Genomic DNA, 16,256 nt, shown 5'->3' on the forward strand with positions numbered 1-16,256 from the left:
GGGCTTGAACACGTGTCCCATGCATTGGCAGGTGGATTCTCAACCACTGCTCCACCAGGGAAGCCCCTGTGATGATCTTGAGGGTGAAAGCCTTGCCCTAGGAAACTGGGTTCCTGGTGACACCATGAAGCTGTCCTACCAGCCCTGAACTGCTTCTCTGGACTACTTTTATGTAAGAAAGGACACTTCCGTCTTTTTTGTCACTAAATATACATAGCAAAACACAGTTAAGTCTGTGTTAAGACTACAGTTATGGAAAACAGCATCTAGAAGAAAACTATAAAAATATAAGCTAGGAGAGAAAAGGCACAAGGGACAGTGCAAACAGGCATGAAGGGCCAAAGAAACACCAGAAAATCTGCCCAAGGACCGAGGGTCCTGAGGAAAGGACAGAGGAGCTCTGGCCACTCAGGAGTCCTAGACATAAAGGGGATAGGTGAGCAGGCTTCCGGTACCCGCCACCACTGTGTTCAGGACATAGGAATCAGCTCTAGGCTAGAGGCTCACCCATTCATTGTCTGATTCCTGAGACCACTGAGAGTGACAGTCGCTGGCCCGGCTTTGGGATGTGCCAAGCAGATGTGCAAATGACCTACGTTTTGGGCAAAGGGCCCTGTGGCTTCTATCTGCTCATTGCTACTGACCATCATTGCCATGGACACTAGGAAAACCAAAGCCCAGCTTTGCACTGTGGCCACTGGGTGGGCACCCAGTGTGGGCCTCAGTGGAGTCCCCTCAAGTCTGACTGTCCAGCACTTCCAAACACTATGGGGCTAAGTTTTTTCACACTGCACAGTCCTGTTTTCCTTTGATCAGAGGTACAAACCCGAGGCTTCTGGTCATTTGCCATGACCAAGCCATCATCTTCATGAACCAACCCTCCACTCTTCTCTCTCCTTATTCCTTTTCCTTCTCCAGATGTTTTCCTCATCTCCTTGACTTGAACTGAAACCTGGCTGGTCCCCAAGGTCATGGCTTCTCTGCAGCCCTCTCAATGGTCAGCTGACAGTCATCTCACAGTCTTTATTTCTCAGGGTTAGGAAGGGCCTTCTTTGCTCCAAAATGCAACTTTCTGACCAGTGTTTCTGCACTGTCCTGAGGCTCATGTCACTGGCTCTGTTAACTCTTTCTCTGTGTGACCTCCAGGTGGATCTGTATGATTCGTGCAGGACTGGTTCATTGACAACAATATGACAGGTAATCTAATATATTTGATAAGTAGAGGATATAAACTACCTTTGGCTTTTAGGGCTAAAGTACATCTAAATACAAACAGTATATAAATTAATTTACTTTATATTAAAGTAAAAATAAAATAAAAAGTAAAAAAAAAAATAAAAAAAATAAAATAAACAGTTAAAATAGGGCTTTGGCAACAGGAAAATGTGTTCATGTATATTGCTGAACAGTTATAGTGAAGGTGAGACTTTGTATGTAGGGTAGAGATTGCTTTACTTGAAAAAGGAACAACCACAGAGGATCTCTTGATAGTTATGTATTTTCCCTGGGATCTCAATTATATTATTTTAAAAATTAATTATAAGCTCACTGGATGGGAATTAGTGAGCTATTATGTAGCCAAGTGCCTAGTCAGCATTAATTCATTTTCATAACTGAAGCTCTATAGCTATAAAGAAATGAGAATCATTAACATCTATGGATTATTTGGCTTCTGTTCTGCATTGCTTCTGTGTGTATCATTTTATTTTTAATTTTAAAAGCTGGCCTATAACTTGTTCTCAGACTAAGGCTGAGGCTTTCGTAAATTGTAATACACATTACTTGATGTGTAGAAGCTACGCTTACCAGGAAACAACCCGTTGACAGTCTTATACATTTCTGGTAGAGAAAAGCCTAGGAATACCCATTGGTCAGTGTTGGAGTCAAAAGACCTGCAGATTCTGGTTTCCTCTGATTATTGGAATAGCTTGCTAGTAGGTTGAATGAGAATAGGATTAAAATTAAGCTTTCTCCGAGTAGCAGACTTCTATTCCCCTTCTAGGAGTGCAAACATATCTCTGACACCGATAATGAATTACATCCACATGTTTCAAGTCTCCCAATAAAACATCTTTGAGAACTACAGACCATGCTTAGTTCCATACTCTGACTTAAAATCCATTTCCCTTAAGGTAAAGTATGAGAACTGGAGTTTGCACAGATGTTTCATCTCTGTGCCCCAAAATGTCTCCCATATTTTGGGGGTTGGAGCCAACAAGAAGACTTAACCACTGGGACACAGTGTAGAGTCAACTCTGTAGTGACCCCGCATTTCCCTCACAGTAAAATCCAACACCCCTACTATGGTTCCCAAGGCCCACCTGATCTGACTCCTGTTACCTATGGGACCTCATCTTTCACCACTCTACTGCCTACTTTCTTGACGGTAGCCACCCGGGCCTCCTTGTTTCTTTCAACAGTCCTGGCATGCTCCTGCCTTAGGACTTTGCAGTGGCAGCTCCCTCTACCTGGAAAGCTTTTCCCCTTCATAGTCACATGGCTAATTCTCTTAAGTCCTCCTTAAGTCTGTGCTCAAATGTCACATTCTCACAGTAAGGCCTACCCTGACCCTGACTCTCCTACCTATAGTTACATCTTGCCATCTTCCTCCCCTCTCCCCAAGCCCTGCCAAACTCAGTCTTCCTTATTCTGCTTTACTATTTCATTTTGCCATATTACCATATTATAACTATATTATTTTCCTATTTATTATATCTCCTGCCTTTATATGTCTTCCCCAAGCTACATGAGGGCAAAGATCTTTGGTTTGCTCACTAATACATCTCAGGTACCTAGAAGATCACCTGGCTGTATTTACTGAATGGAACACTATAGAGTATACTTTATATTCCATCCATGATGCCTCACTTTTGAATTCCTCACAGGTTACCTTTTGTTTGGTATGTGATCTGACTTTGCTTTGGACTCTAACCTTCATTCCTTCCCAGCTTAACCCCATGATCCCCTTTTTTGTGTGTGTTCTGGGGATACCCATGGGTCTGGGAGGACAAAGCCTAGGCCGGAAAACTTATGGCTGTGAGTTCGTGGCAGGTGGCCATGGTATTCTGCCTGGGTATCTCTGAGGCTAGAGACACAGTTGATAAATGACAGCCTGCCAAGCATCTATTACTACATCCCAGCTGTGCATGGGGCTGGGTGTGCATCCGTCAGACGGCTCTGTGCAGATGCACCTGTTTCACTCTGAGCTCTGGCGTGTCTCAGAATTTCTGATGATGGTAGCTAAATAGATGGAGCGATTTGGGACCTGATGTAAGGGGCAAAATTCCTTGTCTAAAAGGAAGCTTGGCCTATAAAATGGCATCATCAGAATTTCAGATGAGAGCTGATCTGCTTTCCAATTAGTTTCCATTTCAAATTTCTAAATCCCTCGCATGGAGGAAGCCATCCCAGATTAGGCTGGTTGGAATAATGATATCTTCCACCCCAGGTTTCTGTGACTAATATTGGTCTTTACTTGTGAAATCCACAAGAAAGTTAGCAAAATAGAAACATTTAGAAATTGATATGGAAAGTGAAAATCCATCATTTTTATGGAGAGATGTGTTTTGGGGCCGTTGCATGAATAATGCTGCATTAATTTGTAATTCCTGTTGCACAGGATGCCTCCAGTGCTCAAGGTACATGGCTCTATGAACTGTAGAGTACGTTGGTGTTAGCACTGTTCTTAGAGTGTGAGCTTCAGATATGAATGGAAAGCTACTAAATAATGAGCTGAGGACTCTCTGTATCACTTGCTTTTATAGCACTTGGCAAGCACCATGTGGAAACTATACGAATGCTTTTTCATGAAATTGATGAGGGTGGATATTTAATATTTATTAGGTAATAAGAGTAGCACAGTCTCATTTCAGGTTTCAGTATAAAATAGATTTCTATCTATATATTCATTGAACTGTAAATGCACTGAAATACTTGTTTGAATATGTATGTGTATATACACATCTGTCTATCTATCTATCAAATAGATTATTTGTGCCAAATACTGCATGCTTGTATCAAAGGAATTGTGACCTCCAAATTAAGAATTTGTATGTTGTGAAATAAAGCGAAGCATTTAATTAAAATTAAAATTGTGATGAGTTTAAACATCCAAACCATCTCAGTATAGATCCATTTTAAAATAAGCCCTCTAAGATTAACACCTGCATATTGCTGGGTTACCATGACACATTTCAGTGGCTATAAAAGATTGTTTCATCCCCTAAATCCTCTTTTTAATGTCATTTAAAAAATGAATTGATCTGACACTAATGAAACCTGTTATAATGAATCACATCAGAGAGCTGCATTTTAATGCCTGGATGCCCCATGAAACGATTAGAGGGGGTGAAGGGGAAATGCATTTTCCTTATTCAGGTACTTCTCACATCCATTTGAAATTCCTCATCAAAGGTTTTAATGCTTTCTACCTACTATCCTCTCCGCAATCCACTTCTTTATGTAACTGCACTGATTTCTTCAAATGCCTCAGTCCTTATTCCCTACCCTCATCATCTGCAACCATCAACACCAGTGTCCCGTCTCTAAGTGATGTTACATGTCATCTCCTCCATCCCGTGGTGCTGTGGCACCTTGCTCACTGCCTTATGCGACGTTGTGCTTCAGCATCCCTGATACAACCCTATGATATTGAATTGGGAGCAACTATTCCCATTCATCTACAACTGCTCCTTCCAGGATTCCCCTAAGAGGCAGATGACTCTGAAATGTGTTACTGTCTTTCCATCATCTTTTCCATCCCAAGAGTTCTCAGGAAGTTTTCACCTTTCAGAATTTTAGGAACCAATTTCAAAGGTTAGGTGGTCTAATCCTGCTTGATTTGCTGGGGATTTAGAACTGACTTGCCTGTTGTGGGAATTACTCAGGTCACCAGCATAGAAAGCCTGGAACAGTTTCTGGAGGATACTCAGTTCTGCCCTTTATCGTCGTGCCTCTGACTTTTCAGAGATCTTTTTTGGCATGTAGTAAGCTCCAAGATGAAATTAGGAGGCAAATTCACTGTGGGTTACGGAGAAGACTCAAGAGACGGATCAATGATAACGCTCTCTTACCATTCGTCCAATTCATTCATCCCATTCATTCATTCACTCCTTCATTCATTTACCGTTTGTCTCTTACTTATGGTGCCAGCCACATTTCCCCTTATACAGGCATTTTGGGCTTGATCCTTTCTTTTAATGTAAACCCCAATCCTATTACACTATCTTAGACTAGATTTAGTGTATTTTAAAATTAATTCATTTCTACCATCTGCTTTCTATATTTCCAAATTAGAGCCTCATACCCCTTCTTACTGGGACTCCTTTCTTGGGAGCTAGCTTGCTGATGTGAGAAGGGTGCTGGGAGCCATGTATGTCAAATACCTTGGATGACGCTTAGAGGAAAACACGGGCAGTGGATTTAGTCTTTCTTACTTTCCTAGTGAAGCTGAGTTCAAAGTAGGGTTCAAATTTAAAGTATCTGCAAAATACATAAAAGTAGGAAATACTACACAGAATTTCACCTCTGTTTTGGTATTAGATAAAGAAATGAAATAAGCCAGAGTCTCTATACATCCCTCTAATCTCACATCTCAGGAGGTTACTGTGTATAGTATTTATGAATACATAGTAATATAGTATTTATATTTAATATATAGTATTTATATTTTATAAATACTATATATAGTATTTATACTCATATCTTAAAATGTTACATATGATTGTAAGGCATAAAAAAGGAAGCAAGCTAGGTATTCATATCTATCAAAAGGAGACCAGTTGAGTAAGTTTGAGTACATTCTTACTATGAAATGTTATGTGATTATTAAAAGAGGGTGGTATTATACAAACTACTATACATAAAATAGATAGGCAACCAGGATTTACTATATAAAACAGGGAACAATATTCAATTTCTTATAATAACCTATAATGGAAAATAGTCTGAAAAATATATATAACTGAATCACTTTGCTGTACACCTGAAACTAACACAATATTGTAAATCAACTATACCTCAATAAAATAAAATTAAATGGAAAAAAAGAGGGTAGTATTAAGGCTTAAAAGCAAGTTTCAGATTAATATGTGTCATAAGATTTAATTTTGGTTAAAAATGTGCATTTAATGCAAATCATTAATAAAAAAGGATAGATGAGACACACCAAACCACTGCTATAGTTTTATCTGTTGCTTTTTTTTTAATATTTCAGAAGTATGTATTACTTTTATAATTCTAAAATAATATAATATTAAAGCACCCTCTTCCACATATTCTTTTTTATTTTCCTCCAACACTCAGCCATGCTAAATATATTGGTTCTCAACTTGCATTTTTCATGTAATATGTCATAGACATCTTCCCCTTAAAAACCATTCTTTTCCTGGCTACAGAGCATCTCTTCTATGTGTGTGTCACACTTTATTGAATCATTTTGCGATTGATGGACTTTCAGGCCGCTTTTAAATTTCTGCTGGCAGTCGCAGTGCTGCACGAAGCATCACTGTCTCTAGATTCGCACATATCTAAACAATTATTTCTGTAAGATGAAGTATCAGAAATGCGATTGCTAGAAATGTACATTTAACATTTTAATGTCCTTCCTAATTTCCTAGGGTTCAACTGATTCTTCAGAGACTAAGTAGTTTCAAGTATTTTAGGAAATATTTTCTTTCCTTTTGATGATTAGGCTGATTATTGTTGAGGCCTAAGAATGGGTAATTGTATTTTTTAGTTAATGTGGTTGAGTTTGGGAGGAACCACTGTATAAGGATAGTATGCGATTTTCATTTGATGTTTTACTCAAAACACAAGATTAGCTAGTGTTAAGTGGTGGCAGTCCTTTTATTTGCTGTTATTATAAATAACGTACTTTGATATCCTCAGCTAAAAGGGCACTAGGGCACAATGAGAATTATCATTGTCCTTTGTTTATTCCCATTATTTTGAGATTAGTTGTTTATGCCACAGACAATAAGGCAGAGTTTTTCCGTATACAGGCATCTTCTTGGAAATATAGTACATGTAGGGAAATTAGCAAGAAACCTTTTTGGGAAGTGAAACTACCATTTTTTAAATTATTGCTTCACTGAGTGCCTTATTAAATTCATGAGTTTACACACTCTCCAGAATTATATAACAGATCATTTTTGACTTTTTTAGTTTGGCTGGGGATACCATACTACCATAGACTTTCAACCCTAAGTAAGTAAGTTTTGGGTATGGAGTTGACTGTAGCAATAGAGATGTAATGGCGAAGTCAGTATAGTAATAAAGATGGAAAGACAGATTATTTATACAATCCCTTGATCTTATAAGTGAGGGAACTGAGAACAGGAGGTGTTAAGTAGTTTATGGAAATCATGAGTTAGCGACGGTGGAGCTCATACGAGAACCAGGTCTCTCACTCCTAGGCCAGTGTTCTTGCCACCCAACCATGCTGGATTTTGAAGGGAAGGCCTGAGGTCATTGAATTAATGCTACATTAGGGCACCATTGTGGAACATGTGGTTGATGCTTTCCAAGTATTTTCTGGTTGCCTTTGAGAAAAAAATTACTTGGTTATTGTTTATCCCTAGACTATCCCCAAGCCCATCGTCTGTTATGGACAAAAATCCAGGAGAATAGATGGATTTAGGAATAGCGGGTTTGATAGTACTGAAAGTAGTTGATTTCTTTGGGGGAGAATTTGTAGCAAATAAGTGACATTGGCTATAGGGGTGTCAGCAGGCTCTTCCACAGTTTTCCACGTGGTTCATGCCACCTCCCTGACCTCTTCTCATGCCGCTCACCCACCCAGGCTTTTATGTCCTCAAATACCCTGACCTTGACCCAGCTTAGGGATATGATACCTGCTGTTACTACTTCCAGCCATACTCTGCCCCAGAGGCAGCATGGCTGCCACCTCCTCAATATTCAGGTCTTGGTTCCAATTTAAAGGGGCATTTGTGACCACCCTATATACTGTAACAGTGACATTGCCTCCTACCAGACTCGATCACATTATTCTTCTTAAATTCTTTTGTTGAATTATTACTGACTAAAAATATCAGGTCTATGTATTTGTTTGTTAATTGTCTGCCTTTTCTTAGTAGGTTGTACCTCTGTGAGAGCAGCCCTTGTTCGTATTGTTTACTGCTGTAGAAAACGGTAGGTGCTCAACAAATTTTGGTTGAACGAATGGTCTTAATGGAATACTGCTTTGGTTGGGATAGCACTCTGCCTGTACACGTACTGTTTTGCTATGCAGGTCACAAATAATATGGTAAACCCTTGCTAATACTCGGGACAAGTTTTCGGAAAAAGTTTCCAAAGCAGAAAGTAGTTTATATTAGGAATGAAGGAAGTGAGAAATGTAAGCCAGATTGCTTCTATTTCAAACTATTTTTATGTTGTTAAACTTTCAGATGTTGAATGTCCTTCACCCAGCTTGTGGTTACCAGGAAGAGAAGTGACTTTTCCTTAGAAATTTCCTGGGAGTGCACCTCACGGCTAGCCACTGTGGAGGCACAGTCAACTTTGCCATCTTTGGCATGTCCCGAGGTGTGCTTTTGGTCCCAGGATGATTCACCAGTTTCCCTGCTCACATACCCTTAGCCTTAGCAGAAGTCAAGGTGGACAAATGTTGTCTTCCTGTATTTTTTTTTCTTCTGTGACACCAACTTAATTGCCTGTTGATATCATCGTTATCCTTATTGCTGTTTTTATTTCTATTTTTATTATTATGGTTATTATTTGGTTGGTGAGACAGACTTCTGACCCTTAGGCTTCTGGAAACCTTACCACTAGCAATCCTCAGCCAGTCCTGTCTTCCCCACCTACCCCACTTCAAACCATGGCCCACGGTCCATCTGGAGTTAGGTCACCAGTGTCCACTCCTAGTGACTACACCATGGTTACAATTCTCAGCTTACTCTTTTATGTTTGTATAAATAACTGTATAACAGACTTGTTGAATCCCAGTTCAGTACTTTGCAGGACTGAATTAGCTACACCAATTTTCAGAGAACAAGAGTTATGTATCGTCTAAATGTCTTTTGTATTACGAGAATGTTGAAACCCGTTAAATTTATTGTTTTCTGTTATTTTATTAGATACTTTCTTACTCCAAAAATCTTTATTTCTTCTCCTATAGGAGAAAAAAAAGATAATAAAGAGGATGCTATTTTCTTGTGGAATATGGCACTGGAGGTGGCTTTCTTTATACTGTGTTTCTGGGAAACTTAAAATTTTTCATCTCGTATCAATTTACATTCCCACCAGCAGTGCAAGAGTGTTCCCTTTTCTCCACACCCTCTCCAGCATTTATTGTTTCTAGATTTTTTGATGATGGCCATTCTGACTGGTGTGAGATGATACCTCATTGTAGTTTTGATTTGCATTTCTCTAATGATTAATGATGTTGAGCATTCTTTCATGTGTTTGTTGGCAGTCTGTATATCTTCTTTGGAGAAATGTCTATTTAGGTCTTCTGCCCATTTTTGGATTGGGTTGTTTGATTTTTTGTTATTGAGGTACATGAGCTGCTTGTAAATTTTGGAGATTAATCCTTTGTCAGTTGCTTCATTTGCAAATATTTTCTCCCATTCTGAGGGTTGTCTTTTGGTCTTGTTTATGATTTCCTTTGCTGTGCAAAAGGTTTTAAGTTTCATTAGGTCCCATTTGTTTATTTTTGTTTTTATTTCCATTTTTCTAAGAGGTGGGTCAAAAAGGATCTTGCTGTGATTTATTTCAGAGTGTTCTGCCTATGTTTTCCTCTAAGAGTTTGATAGTGTCTGGCCTTACATTTAGGTCTTTAATCCATTTTGAGTTTATTTTTGTGTATGGTGTTAGGGAGTGTTCTAATTTCATTCTTTTACATGTAGCTGTCCAGTTTTCCCAGCACCACTTATTGAAGAGGCTGTCTTTTCTCCATTGTGAATTCTTGCCTCCTTTATCAAAGATAAGGTGACCATATGTGCATGGGTTTATCTCTGGGCTATGTATCCTGTTCCATTGCTCTATATTTCTGTTTTTGTGCCAGTACCATACTGTCTTGATTACTGTAGCTTTGTAGTATAGTCTGAAGTCAGGGAGCCTGATTCCTGTGGAGAAGAGTATGGAGGATCCTTAAAAAACTAAAAATAGAACTACCATACGACCCAGCAATTCCACTACGGGGCACATACCCTGAGAAAACCATAATTCAAAAAGAGTCATGTACCAAAATGTTCATTGCAGCTCTATTTACAATAGCCAGGACATGGAAGCAACCTACGTGTCCATCAACAGATGAATGGATAAAGAAGTTGTGGCACATATATACAATGGAGTATTATTACTCAGCCATAAAAAGAAATGAAATTGAGTTATTTGTAGTGAGGTGGATGGACCTAGAGTCTGTCATACAGAGTGAAGTAAGTCAGAAAGAGAAAAACAAATACCATATGCTAACACATATATATGAAATCTGAAAAAAAAAGAAGAATAAAATGGTCATGAAGAACCTAGGGGCAAGACGGGAACAAAGACACAGACCTACTAGAGAATGGACTTGAGGATACAGGGAGGGGGAAGGGTAAGCTGGGAGAAAGTGAGAGAGTGGCATGGACATATATACACTACCAAAGGTAAACTGGATAGCTAGTGGGAAACAGCCGCATAGCACAGGGAGATCAGCTAGGTGCTTTGTGACCACCTAGAGGGGTGGGATAGGGAGGGTGGGAGGGAGGGAGACACAAGAAGGAAGAGATATGGGAACATATGTATATGTATAACTGATTCACTTTGTTATAAAGCAGAAACTAACATACCATTGTAAAGCAATTATACTCCAATAAAGATGTTTAAAAAAATGTTTATTAAGGTGATTAAAAAAATTTTTTTTATTTTCATCCTGGTTGCCTGGAACTCACCTAAATGTCTACACCTTGCAGTGATATACTGCTGCCTTTCTTTCACTTACCCTCTTTTGGTCAAGAAAACACAAAACCTTTTATAGATATTAATTCTCTACAACCCCAGAGGATGAGACAAATAGCAACTGGGAAGAAAGTTACAGAAGAGATAGACAGTTTTCCTGACGTCATAGAGTTTATCAGAAGCAAGAAAGTTTTATTAATTTCACAATTTCTCAAACCAGAGTATTTCCTAATTAGCATTTCTACCAATTTGGAAATATCCTACTAACTTAAAAACTTACATCAAAAGGAGCTTTTACCTGACTGGTCAGTTGCTGCCAGGCACATTAATAGGAAAATATCTCTAGGGTAAAAATTAAAAGAAGGCTTTTTGTAGAATTTTTGGAATACTGTAAAAGAAGAATTGAATTGAAATGCTGGCATTGGTTTTAATGTGTGGGTATTATAGCAATACATGCAAGAAAACATGAAGTCATTATACCTCCTAGACATGTAGTAGGTACTAAATACGTATTTCATTGTTTTAAAAATTCCTTTGAAAGCCTACTTCTGTTTTTCAGTATTTCACTGTTGTTTAAAAGTTGAAGTCATATTTAACTTATTTTCTTTAAAAGATATGTATTATTAGGGCATAATGAATCTCAGCGTATGTCTGTCTCTTTCAATAACAATGTCTCCCTACAAAATTTGAGAAAATTTGGGAAAATCTCCGAATCTGTTTGTAGATCTAGTCCATGTGTGTGCAAGTTATATAAAGGTAGTCAATTTTGTATTTTCAGAGAAAACCCAAAATATATTCAGGTTTGAAAACAGGTCCCAAATGCTGAGTTACTTTCCGGAGTTTGGATTATTTTATTCTCTCGACTGGTTGATTCCCTTTTTGAGAGCAAAGAGGTCAAGAAGCTGGGAAGCAGGAGGACCAGGGTAGGATCCACTGAATCATAGATGTAATACAGGTGATGAATTTCAGTGAAGAATTCTATTACTGAACATGGCAAACTCACAGGTTCGAATAATAGTATTTCATTTTTCATTGCTCTATACAGTAAGTGACTAGATTAACTATTGAAAATATATTTTCTCTCTCCAGAATCCAAAGAGAGAAGAAAATTTCACCAGCTAAATTTATTAACTTGTACTGCTAAAGCAGATGGTATGATAGGAAATATTGATTTTTCTATACTGACAGAGCAGCTGATAACTTATTTTCAGTTTGACTTAATGTATAAACTGTGAGTTAGGTCAAGGGATTTTTATACTATTTTGTATTGGCTTTACCTTGGACTTTACAAATCCAAATATTGACTTTTCAAAAGGAAAAAAAGAATCTAATAACCCATTGTGGTTTTCATAACACAGTCACAGATTTTCCTTAAAATTTTGGCCACGTTGTACCTGCACTTGTCATTTATTTCCCATCATGTAGCCATAAACAGGGCCCAGTTCAGTACTGGAATCCACCACTGCCGTGTCCATGCATATTACTCGTTCTGTGGTCCCTGTGTTCCTTTGCTGTTTTCTTTGCATTTTCTGGGGATATATTCTTATCCATTTCTTCCATCCAGACCTAAAGATTCTGTGCACTGTGCTTCTGTGGGGTCTCCTTTTTCCTACCTGTGACTGGTGAGGTAAAGACCAGGGTGGATGAATTAATGTCCCCACCGACTCCTGCCTCAGTGCAGGGCCTTTTGATACCAGTGAATAAGTGAATCATAGTGTGTATCTGTCTCTCTCAAAAACAATACCTGTTTAAAAAGAATAGGAACTTAGGAAAATTCCTGGAATCACTTTTGTATGTAGATCTAGTGCATATGTGTTCAAGTTATGTACATTTAGTTGTTTTCCTAGAGAAGCAAAATGTATTCACTTTTGCAGATGGGTCCCAAATGCTAAGTTTGGATATTCTGATACTGAAATATTATTACAGAGTATGTGTGTCATAGACCTTTATGTCCTTGTTTCACTCATTATACCTACCTTGATTGGTGGGGTTCTTTTGCTGTCTGATTTTTATTGTGAAAATTTTATACTTATAAAAAAGTACAGAGAATAACATAGCATTTTCCTTAAATCCTGGGTTTAAGAAATAATACCTAACAAATACAATTGAAGATCCCTGTGGATTCTCCCGGGTCTCATGATCTTTTTCCTGTTTGCAGTCACTGGCTTAAGTGTGGTGTGATCATTTTTGCATATCTTTATACTTGTATTATGCTTGCATGCATATATAAACAAAAGTGAGATGACTTACATATTTAAAAAACTTTATAGAAGAGGTATCATGATGCCTGCTATACTGTCACAATTTGGTTTTAGCTTAACGTTGTGTTTTAGAGATTCGTCACATTAATACATATAGATATAGTTTATTTTTATCGCACTATGCACTTGCATTGTATGAATTTACCAGGTTTTATTTATCCTTTCCCTTGTTGATGGGCATTTAGATTTTCCCAATGCAGGTAGTTGATGCGTTGTATATTTCCAGGTGCACAAGTCTGAGATTTTCTCTAGGGCATCTACGTAGGAGTAGAATTGTTGTATGGGCCAGAGGGAAAGAGGCCGTAGACTTTTGCCCGCCTGGAACTCTAGACAGCTGGAACGTCTATCAGCAGGTTGTAAGATGTAAGCAGCCTGGCAGATTACAGGTACTGGGGTGATGCGATACAAAGGTGATATGGCATAGCCCCTTATATTCGGCTATTTGTCTCTTTAGCATGGATGACTGAAAAAACGATTACAGTTGATCCTTGAACAAGAGAGGGTTAGGGATGTTGCCTCTCCACACAGTCGAAATTCTGAGCAAAACTGATAGTTGTGTCTTCCTGTCTGTGATTCCTCCGTATCTGTATTTCCTCATCCAGGGATTCAACCAGCCGTGGATCGTGCAGTACTGTAGTATTTATTGTTGAAAACATTCACATCTAAGTGTACCTGTGCAGCTTGAACCTGTGTCTGTCCCTCAAAATGGAAAAAAAAAATCAACTTTAGTTATAATATTAAATTTCCTTTTAGGATAATAAACTGTTATCCTTAATTTTATAATTGATTCTAGATGGTTGCTCTAGAAACTGCAGCACATCAACTTTAAAATTGCTCAAATTCTGAAATACAGATGGTGAAATTGACAGTATGATGGGGTAAAATCAAGGGTATTTTTCCATGGGCAACCGTAAAACACCCATCTCAATTCTTTATTTAGAACTTCCTAAGACAGTCTGGAGATGCTGAAGTAAATATGATTTTCCTCTTAGCACTTTATGATGTAACAGGGAATAAATTGATTTCCTTTCTAAGAAGGCACAAATCACATAAGACAAAGGAGTAACGGCCTTGAAATGGACTTTAATAATTTCCAGGCCTTAGAAGATGGTACAGATGTCTGCGTGGAAAGGTGATGAGCAACATTTCTTGTGGTACATCAGCTTAATTTTCCCTGGGCTGAAGATTAATAACAGGAAATTAAAGAGTGTAGTAAAGCTCAGAGAAAACCAGAGGCAAAATAGCTGAAGGAAGGTTAATATTTCAGCAAGGAGTTAACAAGATCAGTGACAGCTAACACCAGTGCCTAGGTATTATTAATGAAAATCGCCCACTGAACTCCTACCAGGTAAATGGGCTGGGTAGTTTTTACCTTATTCTTGGAGGAGTTCACTCTTAGAGCACTAATATTTAAACAGGAGTGTGCTATTCAGGCCTAACAATTAGTAATTGTCCCAATGGCTGAATCGGTAATGGAATAATCAAAATGAATGTATTTACAGAGAATTACTGTGTGTGTTAGTGAATTTTATTTTATTTTTAAAAATTTATTTATATATTTATTTATTTATTGGCTGCATTGGGGTTCGTTGCTGTGCACGGGCATTCTCTAGCTGTGGCGAGTGGGGGCTACTCTTCGTTGTGATGCGTGGGCTTCTCATTGCGTTGGCTTCTCTTGTTGTGGAGCACGGGCTTCAGTAGTTGCAGCACATGGACTCAGTAGTTGTGGCTCGTGGGTTCTAGAACACAGGCTCAGTAGATGTGGCACACAGGCTTAGCTGCTCTGCGACATGTGGGAACTTCCTGCACCAGGGCTTAAACCCATGTCCCCTGCATTGGCAGGCGGATTCTTAACCACTGTGCCACCAGGGAAGTCCCTGTGTTAGTGAACTTTAGATGAATAATTAGGCAGCTTAAAACTTGGGACCTCCATGTCATGAATTTCTTGGATTTCCATCCCTTCTTTTCAGAAATTTCTCATTTATCTGAAACATGCTTTAGCTCACAGAGTTTAATGATAGGACTCTTTTGCGGAGGGGACACCTCTTCCTTTAGTTCTTCCTGTGTATCTATTTCAGTGGGTTTATGGATATGAGCTTGGTAAAAGGTGTCAAACCAGGAACTTCTGTGACACTGTTATGTCTTGAAAAGGCAAAATTGAAGGTATGCGGTGTTTTGATGTAGAAATGGAGTATAACCATGTAATATGCCCTTTATTTGTTTATGATCTGTAGGATGCTTTTGTGTGGTAAGTAGCCATTATTGTTGTAAGCCAGACTTGTTTTGAAATATTTTATTTCATCAAAGGAAAAAAATTGTTTTCCTGGTGGAATGTTTAGTGTCAGTATGTTAGGTGTGAAATCCAATCAGGACAAGAATGGGATGAATCATGAGTGAAGTTGGAGGAGGGAAGTAGAGATGAAGAGGATGGTGAATCACCCTTCTTTTGCCATCAGAAATGTAATGGTGGGACCTTCAAGATGGCAGAGGAGTAAGATGTGGTGATCACCTGCCTTCCCACAAATACATCAAAAATACATCTCCGTGTGGAGCCACTCCTACAGAACACCTACTGAACGCTGGCAGAAGACCTCAGACCTCCCAAAAGGCAAGAAACTCCCTGCGTACCTGGCCATGTTGCTGACAGGGTCTTGGTGCTCTGGCCAGCTGTCAGGCCTGAGCCTCTGATATAGGAGAGCCAAGTTCAGGACATTGGACCATCAGAGACCTCCCAGCCCCACGTAATATCAGTTGATGAGAGCTCTCCCAGAGATCTCCGTCTCAATGCTAAGACCCAGCTCCACTCAAAGACCAGAGAGCTCCAGTGCTGGACACCCATGCCAAACAGCTAGCAAGACGGGAACACGGTCCCACCCATTAGCAGAGAGGGTTCCTAAAATCATTATAAGTTCACAGGCACCCCAAAACACACCACCGGACACAGTCCTGCCCACCAGAAAGGCAAAATCCAGCCTCATCCACCAGAACACAGGCACCAGTCCCCTCTACCAGGAAGCCTACACAACCCAATGAACCAACCTTAGCCACTGGGTGCAGACACCAAAAACAACGGGAACTATGAACCTGCAGCGT

General features: G+C 39.0%; 1 protein-coding gene across 1 annotated transcript in view; it reads left to right on the forward strand.

Moving 5' to 3' along the window:
* Window positions 1–16,256, forward strand: part of HS6ST3 (heparan sulfate 6-O-sulfotransferase 3) — a 654,288-nt gene that overhangs the window by 85,471 nt on the left and 552,561 nt on the right. The window lies entirely within an intron of this gene.

The sequence above is a fragment of the Phocoena phocoena genome, chromosome 18, assembly GCF_963924675.1.
Source record: "Phocoena phocoena chromosome 18, mPhoPho1.1, whole genome shotgun sequence".
In the NCBI taxonomy this organism is placed as follows: domain Eukaryota; kingdom Metazoa; phylum Chordata; class Mammalia; order Artiodactyla; family Phocoenidae; genus Phocoena; species Phocoena phocoena.